Below are 9,138 nucleotides of genomic sequence, written 5' to 3'. Positions count from 1 at the left end.
CCAGAAATTACCTGGATAGTTGTGCTGGTTGTGTTTTCAGGGAAAGAACTGTTGATCAAGCTGAATTGCTATTGAATAATATGTTGACTAATGAAAATAATGGACACTTCCTGAACCTACTCCTAAGCCAACTCCGAAGAAAAGGGGTATTCTATTTCTCAATCCTGAAGATATGCAAGAGGCAAAGAAATCAATGAAAGAAAAAGGTATTAAAGCTGAAGATGTTAAGAATTTACCACCTATTAAAGACATACATGGTATTAATCTGCTGCCTGTTGAAGAAACACACGGTCTTGATAACCCGACATAGGTAGTAAAGGTAAATTCTCGCTATAGATATGATAAAGCTGAAATCCCTCCTGCTAAGTTTGCTAGCCAATGTTTGGATGAATTTGATAACTTTATGGTTAAGCAAGAAGATTTTAATGCTTATTTTGGTAGACAACTAAAACATAATGCTTTTATGAATGAACACTTGAGTGATTATATGGCTAGTGTTAAAGGTGAACTTAAACTTATTAGTAAACATGCTTCTATGGTTGCCACTCAAGTAGAACAAGTACTTAAATCTCAGAATGATTTGCTCAATGAATTGAATAGTAAGAATAATGACTTTGCTTTTAGAGTTGCAACTAGAGGAGGTAAAGTGACTCAGGAACCTTTGTATCCTGAGGGCCACCCTAAGAGAATTGAGCAGGATTCTCAGAGAAATAAAGTTGATGCACCTAGTCCTTCTAAGAGGGAGAAAAAGAAAAATGATAGGACTTTGCATGCTTCTAGTGAACCTGTTATTGACACACATGAGAATCCCAATGATATTTCTATTTCTGATGCTGAAACACAATTTGGTAATGAACATGAACCTAGTGATAATGTTAATGATGATGTTCATGTTGATGCTCAACCTAGCAATAATAATGATGTATAAATTGAACCTGCTGTTGATCTTGATAACCCACAATCAAAGAATCAACGTTATGATAAGAGCGACTTTGTTGCTAGGAAGCACAATAAAGAAAGAAAACCATGGGTTCAGAAACCCATGCCTTTTCCTCCTAAACCATCCAATAAAAAGGATGGATGAGGATTTTGAGCGCTTCGCTGAAATGATTAGACCTATCTTTTTGCGTATGCGTTTGACTGATATGCTTAAAATGAATCCTTATGCTAAATATATGAAGGAAATTATTACTAATAAGAGAAAGATACCGGAAGCTGAAATTTCCACCATGCTTGCTAATTATACTTTTAAGGGTGGAATACCAAAGAAACTTGGAGATCCAGGAGTACCAACTATACCATGCTCCATTAAAATAAACTATGTTAAAACTGCTTTCTGTGATCTTGGAGCTGGTGTTAGTGTTATTCCTCTCTCTTTATATTGTAGACTTAATTTGAATAAGTTTACACCTACAGAAATATCTTTGCAAATGGCCGATAAATCAACTGCTATACCTGTCGGTATTTGTGAGGATGTGCCTGTTGTGGTTGCAAATGTTACTATTTTAACGGACTTTGTTATTCTTGATATTCCCGAGGACGATAATATGTCTATTATTCTTGGAAGACCCTTTTTGAATACTACAGGGGCTATTATTGATTGCATCAAAGGCAATGTCACTTTTCATGTTAATGGTAATGAGCATACGGTAAACTTTCCGAGGAAACAACCTCAAGTCCATAGTATCAATTCTATTGGAAATATTTCATCGATTATTTTTGGAGGTTTTGAATTTCCTCTTCCTACTGTCAAGAAGAAATATGATATTCTTATTGTTGGGGACATGCATATACCCGTTGAGGTAACCTAGTGTTATTCGAAATTTCTCCGCTTTCATGTTACTCGAAATGAGTTTGTTAAGAAGACCTGATCAACCTTGTTAGTGGATTCCTTTTGATGAGCATGAGATGGATGAATTTAGAAAACACAACTCTCTGTAGCCTCCTTTTACTTTCTGTTATTTGTATTAAATAAAGAAAAAATAGTATTTTCTGTCAGTTTTCTGAATTATCCGTGCAATAAAAAATACCTCGAAAATAAAAGTTCTCCAAATGCCCTGAAATTTAAATATGATTTTTTCTAGAATATTTTAGAATATCTTGCATTGAAAACACAACAGGGGGAGCATCCACATGCCCACAAGGGTGGAGGGCGCTCCCTACCCCCTAGGCGCCCCCTGCCTCATGGACCCCACGTGGGTCCCCTCCACTTATTCCAGCCACCACACACTCCTTCTTCCTCCAAAAAAAAAATCACCAACCAGCTCAAGCATGAGTTCTAGCTCATCTTGCTGCCATTTTCAATCTCCTAGCTCAAAGCTACATTCACAAAACTGCTTTGGGGGATTGTTCTTTAGTATGTGACTCCTCCAATGGTCCAATTAGTTTTTGTTCTAGTGCTTTATTCATTGCAAATTTTTGCTGCTTAGGTGCCCCTGTTCTTGAGCTTGCATGTCAAATTTATATGGTCCCAAGTAGTTCTAATGCATGATATAGTCTCTAGACACTTGTGGGAGTAGTTGCTATCGATTTTGTTGAGTTTGGTTCACTTTTATTTTGAAGTTGCTAAAAATTTCAGAAATTTTCAGAAAAAGATGAAGAGATTTTTGAGGGACTCATCGAGCTGAAGCTCGAAGGACAGTCAAAGTGAGGAGGATAAGAGGCCCAAATATAATCTCCCTCGCACTGCAGAAGTTCAGCCGTGTGAATGGCCTTGTGATGATTTCTTGAGAGCAGTCGGGATTTATGATGATTTTTATGAGTTGGTTGAGAATGCAGGCCTCACCGACTTCCTCCACGACCAACGCGAACAGTATCTCTTACTCACTAATATTTTTGTGCAAAATTTTCATTTCCATGCTAGGAGGTCACCACCTTCGGTGGATTTATATTTATTTGATGAGTATAAGGAGATGTCCCTTTTTGATTTATGCCGAGTCTATAAGATACGCTTTATAGGCAGCATAGAAGAACCACCTCGTAGTGATGTGGAAGGATTTATTGATATGATTGTTGTAGGAGAAACTAGGAAGGTTTCCGATGCAAGAATCACTAGCATACATTTTCCTATTCTACTTTACTTTGCAATATTTGCTAGTAGATGCTTGATTGGTCGCAGAAAATGTGGCAACCTTAGTGCCCCTGATATTGTTATTTTGTGCCATGCCTTGTTCCGTGATGACACATTTAGTATGGGCGCTATTGTCGCAAAGCGGTTAAACCTGAACCGTACTAAGGGCCCCGTCCTTGGAGGCATCTCCGCCTCGCGCCTCGCTGCACATTTTAACATACCTATTAGACATTATAAGAAATAAGAAAAGTTGCCGCCTCCTATTTTTCTAGACTATAAGAGTACGGTGGCACATGATTTTATCGTTAATAATAAGGAAAAGATGCTTAAATACAAGCTGATTTTTTATAAAAATCACCCTGAGACTATCACTTTGCCTGCTCCTTCCTTGTTTGACTTATCTGCAGGCAAGTACCTTGTTCCGCCGAAGGGCATTCACGCCTACCGAAACCCCACATCAGCAACAGAGCCAGAGCCGGAACCACGATTTGATCCTTCATGACAGTCTGTTTACCAGTGGGATCCGGAGGAGATTGCTAACCAGTGGAAACCCGAGGCTCCTTCTCAGTACGACCCCAACTATTACTTTGGATATCCGCCAGGCCAGCCGTGGCCATGGACCAACTTAGGCCAAAAGCCTAAGCTTGGGGGAGTATGTATTTCTCACCGACATTACATTCTTGTTCACACACTCATGCTAGTTGTCGGTACTCATACTTTTTCATTGTAATATCCATGCTAGTTTATTTCCCTTTTTATGCTTTTTTCTTGTGTGTTTGATAAACCTTAAGAAAAACAAAAAAATTAGTTGTAGCTTTTAGCTAGTTTACTTTTCATGCTGTAGTAGTAATAGTTAAAAGAAAACCCAAAAAAGATTTCTCGTTCTTCTTTTGCTTGTTGGGAGCTTTCCTGTGTAAATAGTTTTGTTTCTTTTCTTGTTCTTTGGGGGTCGAGAGGAGAAGACCATAATGAAAATGTTGAGTGGCTCTCATATGCATTATTGTTGATCTAACAAAGAGCCTATATTACCTTGTCTTCTCTCTTGAATTGAATGCTTGCAGATTCCAGCTTAGTCCAATGCACGTGCACTATTATTATTATCCACACCATTCGGTCGTGCAAGTGAAAGGAAATAATGATGATTATATGATGAACTTATTGAGAAAAGCTGGTATGAACTCGACCTCTCTTGTTTTTGTAAATATGATAAGTTCACCGTTCCTGATTCAACCTATTATGAAAGAAACATGTTTGAAATGACAATTAGAGATTATAGTTGCTTATGCCATGCTTAATTAGCTAGGAGCTTATAATGGTTTACCTTGCGTGCCAACATGCTATTAAAATGGTTGTGATGTGGTACGATAGGGTGGTATCCTCTTTTGAATGATTCGAGTGGCTTGACTTCGCACATGTTCATGCATGTAGTTGAAACAAAATCAACATAGCCTCTACGATATTTATGTTCATGGTGCATTATATCCTACTCATGCTTGCATTCAGTGTTGATTAATTTAAATGCATGTTCATGACTGTTGTCGCTCTCTAGCTGGTCACTTCCTAGTCTTTTTCTAGCCTTCACTTGTACTAAGCGGGAATACTGCTTGTGCATCCAACTCCATAAACCCCAAAGTTGTTCCATATGAGTCCACCATACCTACCTATATACGGTATCTACCTGCCGTTCGAAGTAAATTTGTATGTGCCAAACTCTAAACCTTCAAATAAACATTCCGTTTTGTATTCTCGAATAGCTCATGTATCAACTAGGGCTGTCTGTATCTTCCATGCTAGGCGGGTTATTCTCAAGAGGGGTGGACTCCGCTCCTCACTCATGAGAAAATGGCTGGTCACTGGGATGCCCAGTCCCATGCTTTATGCAAATCAAATCAAAATAACTGCAAAGAAAACTCCCCCGAGACTCTTGTTAGTTGGAGGCACTCGTTGTTTCGAGAAAGCCATGGATCGATGCTTGTTGGTGGAGGGGGAGTATAAACTTTACCATTCTGTTTGGGAACCGCCTATAATGTGTGTAGCATGGAAGATATCAAGATCTCTCGGTTGTTATGTTGAAAATGAAAGTATACCGCTCAAAATATTATTCATATCTATTTCAAAACCGAGCTCTGGCACCTCTACAAATCCCTGCTTCCCTCTGCGAAGGGCCTATCTATTTACTTTTATGTTGAGTCATCATCCTCTTATTAAAAAGCAGCAGTTGGAGAGCACCTCTATCATTTGCATCCATTACTGTTAGTTTACATTGAGTATGACTTGACTGGATCTCTTTTACCATGAATTACAATGTCTAGTCAGTCCTTGATCTTTAAAGGTGCTCTGCATTTATGTTTTGCGGTCTCAGAAAGGGCTAGTGAGATACCATCTTGTTATATCATATTATGATTGTTTTGAGAAAGTGCTGTCATCCGAGATTTATTATTATTGCTCGCTAGTTGGTTATGCCATTGATATGAGTAAACATGAGACCTAAATGTTATTATGAATATGGTTAGTTCATAATCTTTGCTGAAAGTTGAATGCTGGCTTTACATATTTACAACAACAAGAGCAAACAGAGTTTGTAAAAGTTTTTCTTTATCACTTTCAGTTTATCAACTAAATTGCTTGAGGACAAGCAAAGGTTTAAGCTTGGGGGAGTTGATATGTCTCCATCGTATCTACTTTTCCAAACACTTTTGCCCTTGTTTTGGACTCTAACTTGCATGATTTGAATGGAACTAACCCGGTCTGACGCTGTTTTCAGCACAATTGCCATGGTGTTATTTTTGTGCAGAAATAAAAGTTCTCGGAATGACCTGAAAATCAACGGAGATTATTTTTGGAATATATAAAAAATACTGGCTAAAAGATCCACGTCAGGGGGCCCACACCCTATCCACGAGGGTGGGGGCGCGCCCTACCCCCCTGGGCGCGCCCCCTGCCTCGTGGACCCCTTGACGCTCCACCGACCTCAACTCCAACTCCATATATTCGTGTTCGGGGAGAAAAAATCATAGAGAAGGATTCATCGCGTTTTACGATACGGAGCCACCGCCAACCCCTAAACTCTCTCGGGAGGGCTGATCTGGAGTCCGTTCGGGGCTCCGGAGAGGGGAATCCATCGCCATTGTCATCATCAACCTTCCTCCATCACCAATTTCATGATGCTCACTGCCGTGCGTGAGTAATTCCATCGTAGGCTTGCTGGACGATGATGGGTTGGATGAGATTTATCATGTAATCGAGTTAGTTTTGTTAGGGTTTGATCCCTAGTATCCACTATGTTCTGAGATTGATGTTGCTATGACTTTGCTATGCTTAATGCTTGTCACTAGGGCCCGAGTGCCATGATTTCATATCTGAACCTATTATGTTTTCATGAATATATGCGAGTTCTTGATCCTATCTTGCAAGTCTATAGTCACCTATTATGTGTTATGATCCGTTAACCCCGAAGTGACAATAATCGGGATACTTACCGGTGATGACCGTAGTTTGAGGAGTTCATGTATTCACTAAGTGTTAATGCTTTGGTCTGGTACTCTATTAAAAGGAGGCCTTAATATCCCTTAGTTTCCAATAGGACCCCGCTGCCATGGGAGGGTAGGACAAAATATGTCATGCAAGTTCTATTCCATAAGCACGTATGACTATATTCGGAATACATGCCTACATTACATTGATGAACTGGAGCTAGTTCTGTGTCACCCTATGTTATAACTGTTGCATGATATCCGGAAGAATTCTCCATCACCGATCCATTGCCTACGAGCTTTTCATATATTGTTCTTCGCTTATTTACTTTTCTGTTGCTATTGTCGCAATCACTACAAAACCCAAAAATATTACTTTTGCTATCATTACCACTACTATCATATTACTTTGCTACTAAATAATTTGCTGCAGATATCAAGTTTCTAGGTGTGGTTGAATTGACAACTCAGCTGCTAATACTTGAGAATATTCTTTGGCTCCCCTTGTGTCGAATCAATAAATTTGGGTTGAATACTCTACCCTCGAAAACTATTGCGATCCCCTGTACTTGTGGGTTATCACTCCCACTCACTTTCTTGTAAATACAGGCTTCTCCAAAAGTCTGTATAAAACCATATGCTTTGATTACACTATCAAAGCGTATATTCCAACTCTAAGAGGCTTGCACCAGTCCATAAATGGATCGCTGGAGCTTGCACACTTTGTTAGCACCTTTTGGATCGACAAAACCTTCTGGTTGCATCATATACAACTCTTCTTTAGGATATCCATTAAGGAATGCAGTTTTGACATCCATTTGCCAAATTTCATAATCATAAAATGCGGCAATTGCTAACATGATTTGGACGGACTTAAGCATCGCTACGGGTGAGAAGGTCTCATCGTAGTCAACTCGTTGAACTTTTTGGAATCTTTTGCAACAAAAGTCGAGCTTTGTAGACAGTAATATTACCGTCAGCGTCAGTCTTCTTCTTGAAGAGCCATTTATTCTCTATGGCCTGTCGATCATCGGGCAAGTCAACCAAAGTCCACACTTTGTTCTCATACATGGATCCCATCTCAGATTTCATGGCCTCAAGCCATTTTGCGGAATCTGGGCTCATCATCGCTTCCTCATAGTTCATAGGTTCGTCATGGTCAAGTAACATGACCTCCAGAACAGGATTACCATACCACTCTGGTGCGGATCTTACTCTGGTTGACCTATGAGGTTCGATAGTAACTTGATCAGAAGTTTCATGATCATCATCATTAGGTTCCTCACTTACTGGTGTAGGAATCACTGGAATTGCTTTCAGTGATGAACTACTTTCCAATAAGGGATAAGGTATAATATCTTGCCTTCGGATCTGTGATAGCAGGTGTACCCAACAGTCTCCTTTGGGTATCCTATGAAGACACATTTCTCTGATTTGGGTTTAGCTTATCAGGTTGAAGATTTTTCACATAAGCATCACAGCCCCAAACTTTAAGAAACGACAACTTGGGTTTCTTGCCAAACCACAGTTCACAAGGTGTCGTCTCAACGGATTTAGATGGTGCCCTATTTAACGTGAATGCAACCATCTCTAAAGCATAACCTCAAAACGATAGCGGTAAATCAGTGAGAGACATCATAGATCGCACCATATCTAATAAAGTGCGGTTACGACGTTCGGATACACCATTACGTTATGGTGTTCCAGGTGGCGTGAGTTGCGAAACTATTCCACACTGTTTCAAATGAAGTCCAAACTCATAACTCAAATATTCACCTCCACGATCAGACCATAGAAACTTGATTTTCTTGTTACGATGATTTTCCACTTCACTCTGAAATTCTTTGAACTTTTCAAATGTTTCAGACTTATGTTTCATTAAGTAGATATACCCATATCTGCTCAAATCATCTATGAAGGTGAGAAAATAACGATATCCGCCGCGAGCTTCAATGTTCATTGGACCACATACATCAGTATGTATGATTTCCAATAACTTTGTTGCTCGCTCCATTGTTCCGGAGAACGGAGTTTTAGTCATCTTGCCCATGAGGCATGGTTCGCAAGTACCAAGTGATTCATAATCAAGTAATTCTAGAAGTCCATCAGAATGGAGTTTCTTCATGCGCTTTACACCAATATGACCCAAACGACAGTGCCACAAATAAGTTGCACTATCATTATCAACTCTGCATCTTTTGCTTCAATACTATGAACATGTGTATCACTACTATCAAGATTTAGTAAAAATAGACCACTCATCAAGGGTGCATGACCATAAAAGATATTACTCATATAAATAGAACAACCATTATTCTCTGATTTAAATGAATAACCGTCTCACATCAAACAAGATCCAGATATAATGTTCATGCTCAACGCTGGCACCAAATAACAATTATTTAGGTCTAAAACTAATCCCGAAGGTAGATGTAGAGGAGCGTGCCGACGACGATCACATCGACTTTGGAACCATCTCCCACGCGCATCGTCACCTCGTCCTTAGCCAATCTTCGCTTAATTTGTAGCCCCTATTTTGAGTTGCAAATGTTAGCAACTGAACCAGTATCAAATACCCAGGCACTAATGCGAGCA

The sequence above is a fragment of the Triticum urartu genome, chromosome 6 (assembly GCF_003073215.2).
Source record: "Triticum urartu cultivar G1812 chromosome 6, Tu2.1, whole genome shotgun sequence".
Taxonomy (NCBI): domain Eukaryota; kingdom Viridiplantae; phylum Streptophyta; class Magnoliopsida; order Poales; family Poaceae; genus Triticum; species Triticum urartu.
The sequence above is the reverse complement of the archived record's forward strand: the minus strand, read 5'-3'. Positions refer to the sequence as shown.